This window comes from Canis lupus, chromosome 4 (genome assembly GCF_048164855.1).
Source record: "Canis lupus baileyi chromosome 4, mCanLup2.hap1, whole genome shotgun sequence".
NCBI lineage: Eukaryota > Metazoa > Chordata > Mammalia > Carnivora > Canidae > Canis > Canis lupus.
Window position 1 is genome coordinate 15,486,813 of NC_132841.1, and position 21,294 is coordinate 15,508,106.

Genomic DNA, 21,294 nt, shown 5'->3' on the forward strand with positions numbered 1-21,294 from the left:
GGGATGTGTGTCCAGAGCAGCAGTGACTTGCATGTTGGAAACAGGCTTCTGTGTCGTCCGGAGGGAGCCCCGGGCAATTCTGGTTGAACATTTTGACTGCGTGGCTGTTACATGTGTAAACATTCATGGAGCCCTTACACTTACGCCTTTGGGGTGCCACAGTGTGGCAGGGACTCAGGGTTGCAGCACGACCCCGGCTGCTTACTCCCCCCTCAGCCTGCCTTCCAGACCCCTGCCCTAGGCTTCTAGACGAACACAACTCAGCTATTAGCTCACGTGCCAGATTCTTCCCTCCACTACCTCGGCCCCTCGGACACCCCACTGGGCCTCACTCCCACAATGGCTTCCTCCTATTCCCAGTCCTACTGGCTGAAATCCCACTGGAGGCTCCAAGCTGAGGTCAACTCCCAACTGAAGCTTCCTCCCCCCACCCCCCATCCCGGCCCGGGAGGCCTGTGTGCCTTCCTCTCTGCAATCCTGCAGTACCTGATGCCTCTCCTGGTGCCTCCTTTTTGGAAGCTCTGGTTCTCCTGCCTGCGCTTTCCTAGTAGACACGAGCTCCTTGAGGCGAGAGCCCCACCTCTGATTCACCTGTGCTGCGCAAACACCTGCCGGGTTGACAGATCCGAGGAAAGGGAAGAACGCCTCAAACAGATTCAGGGGGCTCCCAGCTTGATCTCGGCCTGCCTCATGGTTGAGGGGCACTCAGGTTAAGCAGAAGCTTTCATACCATGACCCACCTGCTCCACCCATTAGCATGAGGGGTTTGGCTGCAATGGCTTGTTGAGACATTCGGTGCTCCAAAAAATCTCCAGCGACTTCATCAGAAAAAAACAGAAAAGGTATTGAGGAGGACAGGGGACAGAAGTGTTAAATATGCCCAGTGGCAAGTTTCCTTCTGGGCATGTAATCTGTTTATTTTCCCCTGCAGTCTCTATAGGAGTCACCTCTGGATCCAGAAGAAAGAGCCTTAAAAGCTTCTGTCTCGGGACGCCTGGGTGGGTCAGTGGTTGAATGTCTGCCTTCGGCTCAGGTGGTGATCCTGGGGTCTGGGATCGAGTCCTGCATGAGGCTCCCTGCATGGAGCCTGCTTCTCCCTCTGCCTGTGTCTCTGCCTCTCTCTGTGTGTCTCTCATGAATAAATAAATAAAATCTTTAAAAAAAAAAAAAAGCTTCTGTCTCAGAAGAGAAAGCAGCCCCAATTTCTGGGCATCACCCAGATTGGACGCTGATACCCAGAACTCTGTCGGCTATGAATTTGTACTTGCACTTCAAACATCACTTCAAAATGTGCCTTTGGGTATTAGTTTACATATACGAATGTTGCACAAAGTACGTATTAATAAATCTATTGATTATCTGCCACAGGCAGGGCACTGTGCCAAGGGGAACAGAGGATTCAGAAATTAGAATTCACCGTTCCTGTCTCCCACGGGGTTTAAAAGTAGTTTGGCATATGTATGGGATGTTCACTGGAGCATTATTTATAACAAGAAAAAATTAGAAACAACCTAAATATCCATCATGAGGAGAAGGGACAAATAATATGCAGCACACTAGCTCCATAGAATACAATAGAATAATTTAATGGAACTAACTAGGAATTGTACACATCAGTGTTAATAGATCTCAAAAATATACCAAACAAAAAACTTAGATTGTAGAATGATGCATGTCGTACAATACCATTTATGCAAACATACACATAATGAAAACCATATTCTATATAATCTATGAATACATAATATGTACTTAAAAGTATGTTTTTAAATGGTAAGAGGGGCACAGACCAGGTGTCTCCCTGGGAGAGAGGAAGACACAGAATGGGTGTAGATCCTGCTTTTTTCCATAATGACTCTCATTTTTTAAAAGTAATTAGGAAGGCATGGCCTAAATCCACGAGAAGCTAAGTAATGAGTTCATCGATAACCGAGACAACAATGCAAGCAACACCACAAGGCAGAATGGATTTATTGCCCAATGATCAGCATCTGCAATCAGGGCCAGTTTAGAAGAAGAAGAACCCGCTGGGCGCCGGGGAGGTCTGAGAAGCTGAGGAGTTAGCACTTCCTTGGAAGTCTTTGGAAAGGGAATGCTGTGATGAAGGTGGAGTTTGGTAAAGATTCATCTGGCCACAGGTGTGCAATATAAAAATTTGCATCATGAGATTATGTGGGGTTCTTTTCCTCACACTTGTCAGGCCCTAGGACACCGAAGAAGACAGTATTACATAAGCTAAGCTCTGAGAGGAAATCAGGTCAGGAAATGAGGGATGCATTGCTAGAAACCTTGAGCCAAATGAGCCAGTGATCAGTGACTCTCAGGGACACCTGGGGGCCAGCAAAGTTTACTCATTAGTTTCCTTCTTCAGAGGCTGGGGCTGTGATGACTTCCTTCCTAGCGTCCCAGGGCACTTAACAGTGCAGGATGTCAAGTAACAGGAAAATATATGAAAAGAAAGGAAGGAGGGAAGGAAGGAAGGAAGGAAGGAAGGAAGGAAGGAAGGAAGGAAGGAAGGAAGGAAGGAAGGAAGGAAGGAAGGAAGGGAGGAAGGGAAGGGGAAGGAGGGAGGGAGGGAAGGGGAGGGGAGGGAGAGGAGGAAGGAGGGGAGGGAGGGGAGGAAGATAGGTAGGAAGGAAGGGAAGAAGGAGAGGAGGGAAGGAAGAAAGAGAAGATAGGAAGGCGGGGAAGGAGGGAAGGGAGGGAAGAGGAGGGAGAAATGGAGAGAGGGAGGAGGGGAGGGAAAGAGAAGGGAGGAAGGAAGGGAGGAAGTGAAGAAAGAAAGGTAGGTAGGGAGGAAGGAAAGGAGGGAAGGAAGAAAGAACAGGAAAGAAGGAAGGAAGGGAGGAGGAAGGGAGGGAGGTAGGAAGGGAAGAAGGAAGGGAGGGAAGGGGGGAGGGAGAGAGGGAGGAGGGAAGGAAGGGAGGGAGGGAGACTGCAGAAAGGTCAAAAGGCTAAGGACTCCAATGAAGTTTGTTGCGTGAATGGCTCACTAGCTCCGTGGCACATCTGTCTCCTCCATTCTCCCCTCCCAGACTCCTCCCTCAGAGTATGACTCCGACTTGCTTCTTGCCGACCCCCCCCCCCGCCCCCCTCAGCTCCACAACCCAGCCTCTAAACCCTGGAGTCCTTTTCTAGGTTAGGAGTGGGGAGTGGCTGTCAACTCCCAGGGAGGCCCAGGATGTTGAGGTCAGAAGAAGGTTGAGCTGGGAAGACCCTCACAGCAGTTGGGTGAGGGGAAGCGATACACACTGCTGGTCTGGGGGGTGGTCTCTACGGCAGAGGTGATATGAATCTACAGAAAAGGGAATCGGGCAGGTAGAAGGACTGCCGCCAGATTTCAGAAAACTGCTTCATGCAGAAGTTTTCAAATCTGGAGCTCAGAGTGCCAGATTCCACAGACAACCTCCAGGGGTTTCCCAAACAATGAGGCTGCTTTTGCCAAGGATGAAGATTAGAACTGCCAGAGGGACCTGTTCATCTATTATCTGCCTTACATCAGAACCTGAGTTTTGAGCAAGATTTCATTTGAAGGAAGGAGACAGGGATGGGAAGGAGGGAGGGGGAAGGGGAGGGGAGAGGGAAAGAGATATTATTATAACTAAAACATTTGAAAGAACATCCAGTTATCCAGTTCATTCTCTCTCTCTCTCTTTCTTTCTCTCATAAAATGAAATTTTATATAATAAGTATTCTAGGTGAAAAAGGCTCTGTGTGTGTTAGTGTTGGGCTAGACTCAGGAAAAGAACTGAACAAAAAACAGACTCATTTGGAATCACTGTCAATTGCCCACCCCACCTTCTTAGGATTGGACTTTCTCCCAGAGTGTCAAAAACAAGAGACTCCAAGTCCAGGGTATGGGAAGCGAGGAGGTGTAGAGGATCAGGGTTTGGTTCTTGTTAATAATCACTAACGTGCTCTCAGGCGTTTCTCAGGAGCTCTGCTACGCTTACACACGTAATCTTATCAATTCTCACAACAGACTATGCAGTAGGTCCCATCACTATCCCTACCGAGGCTCAGAGAGGTTGGGCAACTCTTCAATGTCACAGCAGACGGCAAGAGGCAGAGCTGGGCCGAGAACCCAGGCAGCCTGACACGGAAATCCCCGAGCTACAGCCCAGCGCAGCAGTACCTCCCAAAGATGATGTCCTGAGCGGGTTTGGAGGAGGCAGGGCACAGTTACCTGTGGCAAAGGTCCTCGGGGAGAGAGAGCAACACCTCCACTTCTGAGAGGGCCCCCTGCGACATGATCCTCCACACAAAGTTCCAGGAACCCTGTCTCTGTCGGGGCAGCTGCCTCCTAGGGCCCTAGGGTAGACTGACTGCACCTGGAAGGTTCATTCCCTTCTGGATGCCACATCCTCAGAGAGCTTTAAGTTATCAACATTTAATCACTGAACAGGAGGATGACAGATCTGGCCAAGCATAAGGGGAAGAAAAGGCATTTAATTTTACAAAGAGAGGATTAGAAGGGGAGTGGGGAGTCTCTCAAATACTCAAAAAGCTTTCTCGAGGAAGAATGACCAAACTTGTTTTGTACAGCTCTGGGTGGGAGAGCTACGGTCAATGAGGATGTAAGATGGAGACAAATTTCAAATCAAGAATATAAACTCTTAGGACTCTTGGGTGGCTCAATGGTTGAGCATCTGCCTTTGACTCAGGTCATGAGCCTGAGGTCCTAGGATTGAGTCCTACGTCAGGCTTCTCGCACAGCGCCTGCTTCTCCCCTGCCTGTGTCTCTGCCTCTCTCTGTGTGTCTCTCATGAATAAAAAAAGTCTTTTAAAAAATACAAATTCTTTTCTTTAGCTCCATTTGAAAATGAAGTTGGCCACACTGGAGGTAGGGAGCACTCTGTCAAAGGAAGCAATCATGAAAAGACTTGACGGCTGAGAAAGAGCTTCTATGTTAGGGAGAAGACTCAATGACTACTGAAGCCTCTTCTGACACGAAGCTTCCACAAGTTTATAATTAGGATGTTTCTTTACCTTTTCAAAATTTCTCACTGAGCCAAAGACCAAGGATTGAACTCAGTGGGCATTCCAGCCACCGAACGCATATGGCCTTATAAATTCCTACATTCCTCATGTCTGTGCAGAGGGAGCCCCGGCTATGACAGAGGTCTACGCATCTGTCATCGGGGGCTACATTTTTCACACTAATAGTACAAGTCAGAATAAATATCATCTCCATTTGGGAGACAGTCCTCGACAGAAGAGAATTGGCCTCCTTGATGAGGAATATATGTCAGGTGCTGATAATAGGGAAATCCTTTTGAGCCGAGCCCCAGAACCTGAGCAGTCATAATGAGACCGATTTAATGAGCCTCCTGTTCTACAATATTAATTACAACCCTGTCACAGAAGGCAGCCAGCTCAAAATAAAATAGGTAAAATGCACAAGAATTGGATCACATTCAGAATCTTTTTCCCAGATACAAATAGGCTTGCAGTCATGTACATATGTCTATAGCAAGTGAATGGATTTAACGCCTTCTTGAAGTTGTTTGGAAGAAATACTTCGGGAGTTGCTCTAAACAGCAGATATGCTCCTGAACTTTGGGTTTCTCTCTTAGGCTGCATCTACCCCAAATGGACCTTGTGAACCTGATCCTTCCCAGCTTCTTGCTGCCCTGGAAAGATAACTGGAAGAGGACAGTGAAGGCCTTTCTTGTCAAGCAGGTAGGCATAACCTCCAAGTCACAAATCTTTCATCTTAGAGAAATGGAATTTGGGGGTGCCTGGGTGGCTCAGCCGGTTAAGCTTCTGACTCTGGATTTCAGCTCAGGTCATGTTCTCAGGGTCCGGAGATGGAGCCCCACATCATGCCCAGCATGGAGCCTGCTTAAGATTCTTTCTTTCCCTCTCCATTTGCCCCTATCCCCCAACCTAAAATAAAGGAATTTCTTCAGGTAAAGTTTTAACCGGAAACTGGTATCAATCCAGTTCAATAAATCATCACCAGGGGACTATTATTGCTAATATGTACTGAGCACTACCAGGGCCAGGCACTGTTTTAAGTATTTTAGCTCATGTGGTCATCACAAAACACCTCTGGTCACCACCGACAGACAGGTTGCCCTTTACAAGAAGCTCAGAGACATTAAGCGGCTTGTTGCAGGGCACACAGCCAGTTCTGCGGAGCCAGGATTTAAACCCAGGCTGATTGAATCCATAAGCTGGGGTACTTAACCACAAGGCCATGCTGTGCACTGTGTTTGCAGGCAGCTCATTCAGTCAGCAAGTGTTAACTGAGCACTTCTTATGTGCCAGGCACTGTGCCAGGTGCTGGGCAGAGATGATAAGATATAAGCTCTGACAGAGAAGTTGGGCAACTCCCAACAGATTGCAGCAAACCCTCCCACTCCCTGGGGCTCAGCTTCCGGAAAAGGCAAAGTGTAAAGAGACCTGAAGAGGGGCAGGAGTTAGGGAATGAGTGAAGATGGGCGGGCTAGAGGAGAGCTAGTTGCAGAGGAGGCCTTGAGATCAGGGTAGATAGAAGCATGGACACTGCGCAAATGCTGGGGAATCCTGTGACAGAGAGAGGCAAGACCCTCCTGACAGGAAGAAGATGGAAGGAGGCAAAACTTGAAGTAGGTCTTTAAAAGTCAACACAGTGAAGGAAGATAGACAATGTGTATGAGATAGGCTTGAAAGCCATCAAAATGTTCTCATATAGACATAACCCTCTCTCACTGTAACCCAGACCCACAGAATTTTGTCACCTGGATAAAGAACAGACTCCAAGGCCTTAATCGCCTGCCAGTCAAAAGAGACCACAATGGTTCTCTTTTCTTTTCCTTGGTGACATTTTGATGGTGCAGAGATTGGGGCCGGCTGATGAAGAAGGCATGGGAGAGGACAAACGTGGAATCCTGAGCCACAACTCACTCGGGCCAGCTGTGGTTACCCAAAGCTGACACAGGACAGCAGAAGTAGTGGAAGCAAAGCCTGTGTCCACACATGCTGAGGATCCATAAGCGCGTAGACTGACACTGACCCCTGACGCCACGTCCCACTGACTCGCAGACCCACGAGAGGGTCGGGGCCCAGCCTGGCTCCCCTGACCACTGCACAGCCAAGACCACCAGGCTCACCCCATCTCAGTGCCACCAGCCCCTGGACTGCTGCTCCAGTCTCACTGTTGGAATCAGCTGCAGGGCCAAACAACAGACCCAGATCGTAGGCCCCCCTCCAGAGTTTCTGATTCAGTAGGGATGGTGGCAAGAATTTGCATTTCTAACAAGTTCCTGGGTGATGCTGATGCTGGTCTCCCGCACTTTGGGAACCACTGCTCCATGGGACCGGGCAGGTTGCATCTCTCCAGGAAGACCTGCCCCAGCATGCCAGCCCCTCCAGCTTCTCTCCCCGGTCTTGCACATGTTGACATTAACACGTACTGCAAAGATAACCCCACTGCCTCGAGAAGGAGCCAGGAAGGCAATGGTATACCAGGGAATTAGCTGAGCTTGGGAGCATATGACAGGTGTGAGAGATGGGAACTGTGGTGAGCTGGAAAATTTAGGTCGCAACAAAAATAGGCAACTCACTCAGCTCTAGCCAGTTGGGGCTGGGTGCCATTGCTGGTCTTCTTGCTTTCCAGAAAAGGCAGAAATCTGTATTTTTTTTATATAAAATATCCCAAGCTTTCAAAGTTGGTTCAAGATTTTTAAAGACACAGCAGGATGGGCCAGGAGACCTCTTAAAGCTCTGCTGATGGTGGTTTGGGCTTGTAGTAAAATATTGCAGTGATGTGCTCTGGCCTCTCATAGGATGGAAGATTAGAAACACGTCCACGAGCCCTCTCATATTCTTTCCAAAACCCATAACCCCAGTCTAATCATAAGAAAAACAACCTGCAAACCCAGACTGGGGAGCATTCTGGAGGATACCGAACTAGCTTTCCAGCAGATTCTCATGGTCATGGAAACCAAGGAAAGCCTGGGAGGCGGAACAGACCAGAGGAGACTGAAGAGGCTGGATTGGATCCTGAAGCAAAAAGAGGACATTCATGGAAAAACTGGTCAAAACCAAAAACAAAAACTGGAGTTTCATGTACAGTCACATACCAATATTAGTTTCTTAGTTTTGACAAATGTACCACGGCTATACAAAATAGGAGAAACTGCATGAGGGGTATACAAGAACTCTCTTTCACTGTTCCAGCTGTGCAACCTGTCTATAAATCTAAAATTATTCTAAAATAAAAATATTTATTTAAAAATAATTAATTCTTAAAAACAAAACAAAAAAATTATGGGCAAAATCTGGTCCATGGGCTACCAGTTTTCAGCCTTTGATTTAAAAAAAAGAAAAAGTATTCCATTTTGGTAGAGTCCTAGATATGCTCTTTGGGGTCTCTGGCTTGAAATTTCCCTGGTTTTATGCAGGCAAAGCTGGAGTTCCAGAAAGTTTAAATCACTTGCCTGAGATGTCACAATGGAGGCAGATAATCTCCATGTCTCCCGCCCTCCTCACCTGCTGTCCTCTGTTGACTTTAGGTACGAAAACACCTTACTTCCTCCACCAGATCATAAGCAATGTGAGAGCATGGTTCATGCCTTTTTTAGTATTTGTAACTTTGCATCTCTCGCAGAAGAGGTATTTAATAAACAGCCCTATTTTAATTAATACATTGAAGAGGAATGGTTTTTAATTCCTGGATCTCCCTCACCGTATTCAGGAAATGGCTGTCTAATGATTAACAATGCGGGTCACTTAGTGACTCCGGGACACAGGTTTCTCTTCTGTAAAATGAGAAGGTTGGACTGGGTCCTTTCCGCCAAAAGTACTTCCATGAAAGCCTGTTAAGAATGCAAAATCCCAGGCCCCAGCCCATACCTACTGAATCATAATTTGCATCTTAACAAAATTCCCTGGCGTGATTTATATGCATTAAAATTTGGGAAGGATGGGACTAGCTCTCAAATTTTCATGTGCATCAAAATCACGCAGGGTGCTTAAAAATGCAGATATCTATGCCCAGATCAACAGAAGGAGAATCTCTGGGCATGGAGGCTGGGTGTCAGCATTTCTAGTGAGTTCCCCCGGGCCTCACTTTGAGAAACCCTACACTGCTGTGCCCTCCCAACCCTGCCACCCCACTGGACAAAGTGCTTTCCCCCTCACCTGCCAGCCTGCTCCCTGGCCTCACAGCCCCGAGCTGCTTCTCTCTTTTCAGATCAGCAGTGCCAGCCTGATGTTCCAGCCAGTTCCCTCCCAGGGAGAGGAAGGGGAACCATGGTTTGTAACATGTGCATAGCAAGAATGCTCCCACTACGGCCAATTTCAGGCACCCGACCTGATGTCACCAAACTGGGGAGAGACTGGCACAATTAGTTCCAGAAAGGGCAGTAGCACATGGCAGCTTGCCACGCAAAGGGGGATGGAAGATGAGGCTACCCAGGAGAGTGAGTAAGCGCTCAGGCTTTGAGACAGACCTGACTTCAAATCCAGATCTGCCTCTTATGATGATGACTGTAGCCTTGATCCAATTGCTTAAATTGCTTAACCTCTTTAAGCACTTTATTTCATATAAGTAAATAAATATATGTGTGTATACATGTAATATATATACCTCTGTGATATTTGCTAATTATGCCATACACACGCATGCACACGTACACTTACATACTGCGTACTATATGCACACAGCCTCAAGAAGCTTCGGTCTAGCCCGTATAAAGAAATAGTAACAAGAAAAGTTGGGTGGAAGGTACGTGGGTATTCATTTTAGTATTTGCCTTTTAATTACACATATAGAGTATATAATCTTTTGAGTGTATTATCTATTTCACAATAAAAAAGGATAATACAACCTAAATGAGGTTAATCACTAAAATGTGTCATCTCATTATCTCCCCAGCTCATCCGTTTGCCATCTTGAAAAGTGAGGTCATGACCCACTGGGAATTTGGCTGAGAACTTGGCTCTGTGGGTATGTCAGCTGGATGCTGATGAATCTAGAGGCATCTAATTCTCCCTGGAGATTGTGGGGGCCAAACTTGAAGAGACATGAGGGGACCCCATTCAACTGAGAAAGAAGTTTATAAATGCTTTGTGGGGACCTGAGTCAGCCATTCTATCCCTACCCCCACCACCAGCACAGACCCCCATTGGCAGGCTCAGAAATGGGGTTCAGGGGAAGTACAGCATGACTCACAAAAGACACAGGCCATGTGCCCCCTTCCCATTGAATATTTTTCAGCTGAAAGGCTTTCCAGCAACTGAAATAAGTTATTCATGCTCCTTGCTAGGGTCCATTAATAACTCAACCATCTCCCCGTTTTCCAGGGAGATATCTTGTTGAATGATGAGTGTGGCATGGCCAGGCTGCCAGTGAACAGCCAGCACTTGGTCCTGACAGTCAAGGTCGTAGGCCTTTTCCTGGGCCTCAGATTCTTTCCCAAACCAGCAGGAGGGTCTGGTGAATCTCTCAAGCTTTTTGAAGCTTTAATAAGCGATACTCAGGCCTATCAGGGGGCAGAAGGAATCAACATTTTCAAATCACATCACCCCATTGATTTCATGTTTTTCCTGCTTTGTTTCTTATGAGATACTTTTATGTAGGAAATAAATAGGGCAGGCAGTGAATTGCATTTAGCCGAGTAAATATTAAAGATAGCTTATATGTCCTACAGGTACCACTCCAAGTGCTTTACAATATATTGATTCTTGGGAACCCCTGGGTGGCTCAGTGGTTTAGCGCCTGCCTTTGGCCCAGGACATGATCCTGGAGTCCCAGGATCGAGACCCACATCAAGTTCCCTGCATGGAGCCTGCTTCTCCCTCTGCCTGTGTCTCTGCCTGTGTGTGTGTGTGTGTGTGTGTGTGTGTGTGTGTGTGTGTGTCTTTCATGAATAAATAAATAAAATCTTTAAAAAAAACCAATATATTAATTCAACCGAGGAAGACACCATTATTATCATTACCCTTAACTCACAGATGGGTAAACTGAGGCATGGAGCCTTTAAGTGGTTTGTCCAGGGTGACACAACTTGTATGTGGCAAAGCCAAGAATATGGATCCAAGTAGTTTGGTGCTGGATTGCACGCTGTGCTACACTGCCTTCAGATTGTATGGTATCCAGATACGCACCCGATAAGAAAGGTGGCCTTTCTTTGAGGAGGTAAAGCCAGTGATCTCATTTTATCAAGCTTGGAAACTACTAAGCATCCAGAAGTTTGAAGCCTTTATTTAGAATTGTTTTTGTCCCAGATTCTAAAAACGATTCTCTGATTTTGCCTGAAAAGGTATTCAAAAGGTTTGCCTTAAAATTTCCTTATCAGTAACTTCTTAACAGATCATCAGCAGGATGGTTTTAAAACACAGGACACATCAAGGCAGTAGCAAGCCCACTTAAAAACAGGAAAGCAGGGTTCATCCACCTCTGACCCAAGAAGCTGTGCACCTTGGCAGAGGTGCTTTACTTCTCTGGACCTCAGATTTCTCACATCTCACATAAGATAAAGAAGTAAAGACAGATGACTTTGGAGGTCCTTTGCCTCTTTAAAAAAGACTGTTGAGTCTCTGTTCTTCCCCCAACTATATGGGTTGTTGGTGATGAAGAGATAAGGCAAATGACAAGCAAGTTTCGACGGTGCTCTGAAAGCAGACACCAGACATGTAAATTCAGATCCCAGGAATGTGAGAGAAAGCTCTGGCATAGGCTTCCTATTTGAATGAACAGCTAATCAATGCAGTAACCGCCAGATAATTAAAAGCCACCTATTCATTTCCAGACTTTGCTCATCACAGACTCATCCTTCAAACTACCTATTTTACCAAAGTTCATCCCAGGTGCAGAAAATAGAGACAAGAAAGGGACCTTTCCCCTCCACAATCTCTCTTCACATTCTACTTTTCACATTTGATGACAGAAACAAAACCTTTCAAAGAGTCTACACAAAATGTTTGAGACTTCCAAAGTTTATGAATCATAACATATCATCAATCTGTCCAAAACATGACAAATAGATTAGAAGTTCCTTTGTTATACTTCAGTATCTGATGAAGAGCAGGCACTCAACAAATATTTGTTGATTAACAACAAACATGTTGATGCAAAGTTCTGACTGTTACCAATGAAAAATCAGGCTCCTTCCTATACGTGCTGATCAAACCTCAAGTATGCATCCCCTGCGCTAATCGCATGCTCCATTCATCATCAGACCAGGCAGTGAAGGAAGCATCCTCAACATTTACCTCAGAAACGAAGATTTTACTAGAACATCCAATGCCCTGACTGCCTTCCCATGCATGTCACTGAGGAACGGGTGAGAGAGACTCAGCACACACACACATACACACACACTGACGCCAACCCTCTTACCCATTTGGTTTTGTAATCTCCAGAGGTTGAGCCAAGGGAGTTGGTGAGTAAGTGAAAGTGCCTGGGGAAGGGGAGGAAGGGCAGGATTCTTAGTGAATTTAGGAAGTCACAGTACAGCGGCCACAGCTACTTTCTCATAAGAACCCAGTGTTCTCACTTTGAGGGACACTGGATCTCAATGGCACTGCCACCTGACCTGGGAAAAGCCTACCTTGTGCAAGCCAAAGAACTTGAATCGATAGTCTTAGACTGTGTCTTTGCAATCATGACCCTGGGGCACAGTAGCCTGAGGGTCTTTTCTGTAAGACCTTTCCTTGAACCCCAAGTTAATTCGAGACTCAGTTCTGGTGGAAACTGTGCTATAGGTGAAACCCATACAGGCAGATTATCGGTTAGTCTAAAGAAACTCTGTGCTTGTTATCAATGTCACTATCTGAAGGTATTGAGTGACCCTGGACCCCTCTTAGGATTTGGGAAAGATGACCTTTACTTTTTGGGAGTATAAGCACTTCTTACTTATCCCAAGCAACCATTAGCCTTACAAAAAAGACAGGGCTTCTCACGTGAAAAATTCTAACTGGAAATGACACCCAGCCAAGGTTTAGAGGGTCTGGTCCTGGAATTTAAATTCTGATGGGAAGAAAATGCACATGGCCATTGGCTAAGTTTTCACCCTCAGCTGAGCATTCTTCCTCTCTTAGAAAAACTCACAATAACTGTCATAATCCCACCTATTCTTGTATAGTTCTTCTCAATTTCTCAAAGACCTCCCCAGCAATATCTCATTTGAATCAACTGAATTCCAAATCTGTTTACTTTAACTTGGCATCCTGTTAAAAGTTTTCTGCATTTTCAGACAGTTCTGGAATCCCTCCCAACTCTCTAATGTGAAGCACTCCATGGCTTCCTCTAAGCTACCTGGTTTAGGATGACAAAGGGTCGGGGCACTTGGGTGACTCAGTGGTTGAGCATCTGCCTTTGGCTCAGGGCATGATCCTGGGGTCCTGGTATCAAGGCTTCTCCCTCTACCTATGTCTCTGCCTCTCTCTCTCTCTCTCTCTCTCTCTCTCTCTCTCTCTCTTCTCTGTCTGTCTCCCATGAATAAATAAATAAAATCTTTTCTAAAAAAAATTAGAAGAAGAAGAAAGACAAAGGGTCAGGAGCAGTGCTGTCTAGGGGGAACTTCCTACAGTGATGGAAATGTTCTACCCCTACACTGTCTAATAGAGTACCCACTAGCTCCATACAGCTATCAAACACTTAAAATCCTCAGAATGACTGAGGAATTGAATATTAAATTGTACCTCATTATAATTAACTTAAATGAAAACAGCCACACAGGAGGAGTAGTGCCATATTGGCTGGTACAGTTCTGGGCAGTTTTCCCAGTATAGGATAGAAAAGGTTAAACTGGGTCATCATCACTTAATCCCCTTTTATTTCCAATTGGTACTCATTTCCACACACTGAAATTTAAAGATTTTTCAAACTTTAAAACAAATTTCCACATAGTCCACACGGCTTATTGCTGGTGTTGTCTGCTGTTCCCTCAAATGCAAATATGGTTCAACACAATGTGCAGCAGTAGCAACTTTATTCTTCAGTAGGGTCTAGGAACCTTCACATCCCTGCTGGGAGGGCTCCATGCTCTCAGGCTTGTGAATTCCCCACCCTGCACCCACACAGCTCAGGGCTTCTAAAGAGCGCCCTTTGTCTCCTTGGCTTGTGTGTCAAGGAGGCAAAGGGTTCTGCTGCATGGCAATTAATCAAATGGCCCACTTCTACCTTTGATCTGGGAGAAAATAGTCAAGATAACATTGAAGAGGAGAAAGTGAGAGACAGTGACAGAGAAATGGGGGGGGAGGGAGGGTGGGGAGAAACTGCTAGAGACGCTAGGGGAAAGGGAAGGTGGAAAGGGGAAGAGAGAGATGGTAGCGAAGGGCATGGGTATTCCATTCTCTAGTCTATATTCTTAGAAAAATCAGAATGTCTCACACCACTGTAGCAAGTCCCTTTTCTGCTATTGGCCATATTCAAGCCACCAGATATCCTAACTCAAAGAAGGGGCCTGAAAGAGCTCTATTGGGAAGAAATGGGTCTTGATAATACCTATTAATGTCCTCCTACTCCAGGGTCCATATAACTAGTTTTCACCCAGGTCAAGAGGTGTACCTAAAGGCAGCACTCAGGAAGATCTTGACTAAAAGTGCGCTCCAAGGAAAATACGGTAAGCCTGCAGGGCTCTGAGAGCTCCTACAGACATTTAAACTTTCTTTATCCTGATTGAAACACCAAAAATCCACAATTAACTGCAGAGAAGGCAGCGACCAGTAATCATTGGTGATTAAATACAATAGCTTGGTAGCAAAGCCCTTCTCAAGGCCTTGCAGGGTTTACCTTTACATGAAGCTCTTTAGACAATGGCTGGCTGGAGGGCCGCCCTGGAAGAGAGGATTGAAAAAGAAAGGCGTCATTTCGTCATTTCAGTCAACTAAAGAGAAATGAAGTATTCAAAATCAAGGGTTTATGTTGGCATTTATTTTTCTTTCCTTGAAAAGAAAGAAAGAAAGAAAGAAAGAAAGAAAGAAAGAAAGAAAGAAAGAAAGAAAGAAAGAAAGAAAAGGGAGGGAGAAAGGAAGGAAGGAAGGAAGGAAGGAAGGAAGGAAGGGGTTATAAATGTGTTCTTTTTGTACATCTTAAAAACATGTTAGGGACACACTGAGCTGATAGATATGAAAAATATGAATATTCTGCTCAATAATTAAGCATGTCTTCTTTTCTTGGCCCTTTTAATGACAGCATTTCCTGCACAATCCATTTTAATCCAAGTCTTTGATATTTAAAAAAACGGAGATTCCTTTAATTGATTCCTAAAGCAAGTTTATTTATCCAAAGGAACTGAGAAAAGTTAGGTTTGAAGATAACTAAGAGCTTCCTCATGAGGCTACGAGTTGGCATTATTCATGCAACAAATTGATCTGCAGTTTTTCTAATGAACAAATTTGATGATTTCACTTGATCGCATAAACACACAGATGCAAACACACTTACCCTCTTCACTGGTGTGAGCTTGGCTGGATATAGGGCCAGACTATAATGTTATAAATGCTCTACATGAAGAGCCCAAGTGTCTCAGTTTCTGTAGAACATGTCCAGTTTTCCCTCACCAGACATTGGAGTCTGGTTATATCCGTCACAGGTGAATGAGTTTGTTCTCAGCCTATCCAACTCAAACCCTCTAGGAACCGTTTTGAAAACCGCAGAACATCATTCCATGCTTGATTTTGCCCTAAGATCTTTCAATGGGTTGAAACATACAGCACGTAAGAGCAGGTGTTCCCAGCTCCCGGCCCAGCTCCACGCCTGAGAAAGCTGCAGAGGGCATGCCATTCTCATTAAAAATGCACCATCTCCATCCATGTCTCTTCCTGAAACAGGCTCACCTTGTTTCAGACAGGAGGATGAGGACAAAGGCTGGCAATATCTTGACCACTTCAACTCCCAGGAGAACATTTGCTTTTAAACAGAGGAAGAGGAAAGACATAAATGAACATTCACATGTGGCTGTTCTCTAGAAACTCCCAGAAAGCTCCTAAAGTGTCTTGAAGGACAAACCTTGGCCTTAGCCCTTATCCACTCACACCTATGTGGATCCAAACATGGAGGAAAACCCAACAAATAACTCCAGTTCCCCTGAATTACCAACTGAAATTACAGATACTACATTGCATAAATGATTGGAATGGTAGGGAAGATTTTCAAATGCAGGGAGCTCAAAGGCTCATTCCACTTTCCTAATTTACAAATGAAGTACAAATTTTGGTCCATCAGTGACTTACACAAGCTAATAAAAAAAACACCCCTTCCTGAACAGCTGCCCCATCAGCTCTGCACGGTAGCTCGTCTACAGGGCAAAGCAACAATGAAACATTGCAAAATCACAAAGACTGACTCTGTCCATGTGACTGGATGTCACATACAGCACTGAGAAAGAATACCTCCTGTCAGAGGTCCACCCACGGCCTTCACTGCAGACTTGCTGGTGGGGGGTGGGGGTGATTGTGCACACACGGAGCCCTGCACCCTCCACAGCCAACACCATACGCATTTCTTCACATTGGCTTGTCTAGCTGGCGCCAGTACTTCAAAAATAAGAGGGGGAGAAAGGGATCACTCTTGTCAAAAGAAATACATAGTGTTGTTTCCAAACACTTCATTTCTTTGGCACTTCATAGTTGCTATAACAAACAAACAAACAAACAAAAGGAGCAGAGGGCAGGAGCTGCTCCACAAAGGACATAGAGGAAAAAAATCAGAAGAACCACATGAGGGCAAAGAAATTAGAAGGCACAAAATTCTTTGTGGTTTGATGAATATTATTTGTTTTCAAAAATAATCAATACATTTATCAAGTGCTTACTATGTGACAGGCATGGGCCTCCGTTATTTTGTTACTTCAAATACATAGGGAGGCATTTGGTCTCCCTGCCACAGTTGAAGAAAGTCAACTTTTGTCCAAAGATGCAAAGATGGTAACAGAGAAAGGCAGGACTTGCACCCAGGTCATCTGACTCTGGGACCTAGGTCTCTGGCACTCTATCATTACAGCCAGACAGTGCCGAGGGCTCCCTCTAACCAGGTGACTTCTTTGGAACAAGATAAAGTCTTTTCCATGTCACCTTTCATAATCTACCCACCATTACATTTTAGGAAACCCATCTTCCATAGGCTTTTCACTGGCTCCCTCACCAGGGTGGAGAGATCAAGGACCACATCAAGGGGAGTTGTGAAGAGAAGAAATCAGACATTGGTCATAGGTGGCCTATGGCCAAAGCCAACCACATTTTCTCTCTAATAAGCCAAAGGTTATCAAAACCTTATATTAAAACCTAATAAGTTTATTAGTCTGCTCAACCAAAAGACATGGCGTGTCTGATTTTCAACAAGATGCTTGGCCAAATCTCTCAAGATATTCTGTGGACAGAAGGAAAAATGCAGAGACTAGAGTTGTGGTAACTGCCCTCCCTAAGGACTGCTGGTGTATGGATTGATGTTTGTCTCAGACATCACTGCCCAATATTTTCATCAAGATCCCAGATAGGTTTGAAACCCCACAGATGCTCCCATTGCCCTTCCCCTGATATGTATCTCATCCACACATGCACATGACCTGCTCCCCAGGCCATGCTTCCTTTGTCTCTGGTCCTGGACTCCTGCAATTCCCCAGCCTGGAACTCTCTTTTTTTCTCTGATGCCTTAGCTTTCACAGGTAAGCTTAGAGGTCACTTCTACAAGGAAGCTTTCCCTAACCACAGCCCACCAAGACTAGACTAGATGTTCACCTCTGGATCTCTCTCCACCCTGCCTTGAGTGCCCACCATATGCCATACTAATCTCATCATAACTAGTAAGGCACCCATTGTTGGTGACTAGTTTATATACCTCTTTAGACTATAAAGTCCATGAGGGAAGGGATACATCTATCTTGGTCATAATATCCAGCATCATGACTGACATATAGTGAGTTTTCAATAAATATTTGTGGAATGAATGGTTGACTAAAATCAAATAATCTCGGATTAATGACAAACTCAGAATCCAAAAAAGGTCCCACAATCTGTGATAGTGGGGTAAGTCAATTTCAACTAGGATAAATGTAAAGTAAAACACATGGGTGTTAAAAAAAAAAAGTCACGAATAAAAACTAGGTGAGAGAGGCATGATTTTAGCAGCACATGTGAAAAAAACTTGGGATTTTAATTGACTGTGAGTTGAATGTGATTGGGCCACCCAAAAATATCATGAATTTTTAGTCTTGATGATTAGGAGCCAAGTGTCTAGAAGTAATGAATTCCAAACTGGTCAAAGCACACTGAGCACTGTGACTATTCCGGGTGCCATATTTTAATACCAAAGATGACCAAACAGACTGCTTTTAGAGGGAAACAGTCAGAACGAAGACAATATTTAAAGCTAAGTTATACAAAGAATGGCCAAAGAACCTTCAATTTTTCAGCCTAGACAAAGAGAAAGAGGTTTAGGTAGAGACATGATCACTATCATGTAGAAGGCAAATTAGACTTGTTCTCTCTTGAAAGTAGAACCAGCATTAGTGGCAGGAGCTATAGGTGGGCAGGAGAGATTTTTATTTCCACATAGAACTAATTGTAATGGGATTAGAGCTGGTAGAAAATGGGTGGGGGTAGGGATCTGGAGGTTTGGGAGAAACTCCATCCCTAGAAGCCTTTAATAAAATAGTTTTCAACCAAATGGATGCGCACTTGGCCAAGATGTCATATTGGAGATTTTAATAACCAGGAGCTAGTTTCAACTTGAAGATCTCCACCAAGCCACTTCCAGATCATTCAGAAAAGGGCCTCCTATCACTGCATTTCAGTAACATCCACAGATTGACATGCTGGAGGCAGCCACATTGCTCAATCACACAAACCCTGAGCTCTTTTACTTCTGTATTGTTGTATCTCACCTTACAACCTAGAGCCTCATTAACCAAAAGGAGACCAGGTTTCTAGTCCCAGATCTGGCACTGATGAGCTGTGGGTTTGTCATCTTATTTAAGTTCATTTCTTCATCTGTAAAGTTTGGACTCATCAGTCACTTAGTTATTTCTACATTAAATCTCTAAAACATTTATGTTTCTCAGACTTGATTCTTGGACAATAGTCACCAGAATCAGTAAGGAAGCCTGTTTAATACATAGATACTTGGATCTTATTGTAAAATCTGGGAGTAGAATCCAAGAATATGAATTTTTAATAAAGCACCATAAATTGTTAACATGCTCACTGACGATCCTAAAGTAAAAGAGTTTGTGTTCCCTTGAGATCAGAAAAACAAATAAGCAGAACTCAAGCCCATTAAGGTTAACTCAGTTGCCTATACCTCGTAGTAAAATCTGAATTGTTCCTACAAGAAAATAATCAGGTTATTTCCTGTTTTCTTTAAGAACCTGAAGTTTTAAATGAGAAGGTGGGTAGAGAACCAGAAAAATCTCCAAGACATGTTTTAGTAGGGCTGAAAAAGCCCTACTCTCTGTCTAGTGAGGAAGAATTCAGAGCTCTGAGACAGGAGGCAAAGCAAAGACTCCAAAGCAGGTGAGCAAAACAGGCACAATCACCAGACTGCAGGGATGGCACCAGACCTGTCAACAAGCTCTCTCTGAACCCACTTACCCTTTGGGAGTGACATGACCCAGGGTTTGAAAAACTGGGAAAATGAGAAAAGCAAGGGAGGATCTTAATTAACTGAAAACCATCCTATGCCAAGCCCAGCAAAGCAAGACTTTCATACAGAGCAGCGACTCCATCATAGGAATGTTCATTATCCAGAGGTAGCTCTACAAAATCTTTGTATTTTCTTCCTCTTGCCATGAAACTTCTCTGGTTTGAAGACCTAGTGAAATTAGTGGAGTTCTTTATTTGAATTGGGAACAAGACATTTGAAAGCCCTTTGGCTGCAGATCCCACCTAGATGTAAGACTATCGCTGCTAGCAAGTCCACTTTCTTCTACATATTTTCACTGAGGTTTTCCCAACACTGAGAACTATACTGTTAGTTTTCCTTAATCCCTATTTAAAAAACATGTGACATTACTGATTTTGAAAACGCTGGTTTTGTCCTGTAGCTTATTATCCAGGCAAGCACCCTAAAATAACAAACAGTTTTACTAAGTCAGTTGCTTGCATAAGGCTCATTCTTTGATATTTAAGCTGAAATATCCCAGATGCTGGCACATTCAATATTTATACATTTAGCAACAACTTCGGACCTTGTCTCTCCAAAAGCACTCCCTCCCTGAAAGCAAATCCGTGAATGCTCAGCATAAATGTAAATATTGCCTAATATCAGGTTTCCAACTGTTCAGATGAGGCACATTGAATCAGGTACAACCACAGGTTCATGGTTAAGACCACAAATCTGCCAAGTATTGGCATCTTGTACAAACTGAAACAACTTTGATGTCCCTCTCCCTTTAAAAACTATAGAAAGCCTTTACATAAATCATGGGCACTAGCTAGTCACTAAGTTGTATCACTGAAACCTCTGATAGCATTTCCTTAAATGATACCTTCTACCTTTCAGCTGTAAAAGTCACTTATGTGTCTCCACCAAATCAGCTGTGAAGCAAATAAACTCTAGGAAGACACCTCAACGTAACACAAATATTCCTAATGCTGAGAAGTATAAAGAATAAATCTTGCCTATGAGAAAAGCTAATTTTGTATTCCTATCAGAGAGTCATCAAGTAATACTGCTGGAAAAATAAAAAGTACCTTACCCAGAAACAGTCGAATTAAGCAGATGGATTTTGACAGGATCTACATAATTAAGTTTCCACTGCAGCTTTAGAAACTCCTGTTCTGAAACCCATTTTGTCAGCCAATGCTAAAGAATGTTTTTTGGCTCAGGAACATAAAATCCAAATAGTCCCAGAGGAGAAACTGCCTCTCAGCCTGGACACCTTCAGACAATGCCTGTCAAAGAACAACTCTTTTGCCTAGAAATGGATCTTGTCATTGACATTGTCATGTTAATTGGCCAAATTCAAGCACAAGTCATCTCTTGAACCAGCAATGGAAGGATCTTGGGTGGACTGTTTTAAAACTTTTTCCTACAGGAAAAGAGACATGCTAATAAAAAGTCAACCTTGGCATTTTAGTTCTTAACAATTAAGAACTCAAGACAAAAGGTGCCTGGCTGGCTCAGTCAGTAGAGCATGTGGCTCTCAATCTTAAAGTTACGAGTTCAAGCCCCATGTGGGACATAGAGCCTACTTAAAAAGAAGAAAGAAATAAAGAAATTATCAATTGAGAATGACGATTGAACAAGGACCCGAGGCTAAAATGCTTTTTGCTAGCTGCTGCCAACCAAGGGGGCTTCCTCTTCGCACTCTTTACTGAGCAGTAAGAAAAAGCACCCCTGGGTACATGGTTGGTTAAGCT

At 44.3% G+C, this 21,294-nt stretch overlaps 1 protein-coding gene across 5 annotated transcripts in view; it reads right to left on the reverse strand.

Annotated features, from left to right (window-relative positions):
- Positions 1-21,294, reverse strand: part of EGR2 (early growth response 2) — a 104,713-nt gene that overhangs the window by 61,524 nt on the left and 21,895 nt on the right. For 3 of the 5 annotated variants that reach the window (XM_072823234.1, XM_072823235.1, XM_072823237.1), the window contains one exon: positions 14,729-14,772. The gene's annotated coding sequence lies outside the window, so the exon portion shown is untranslated. Of the gene's footprint in view, positions 1-14,728; positions 14,773-15,382; positions 15,537-21,294 lie in introns of those variants that run through there. The other 2 variants (XM_072823233.1, XM_072823236.1) reach the window with 1 other exon arrangement.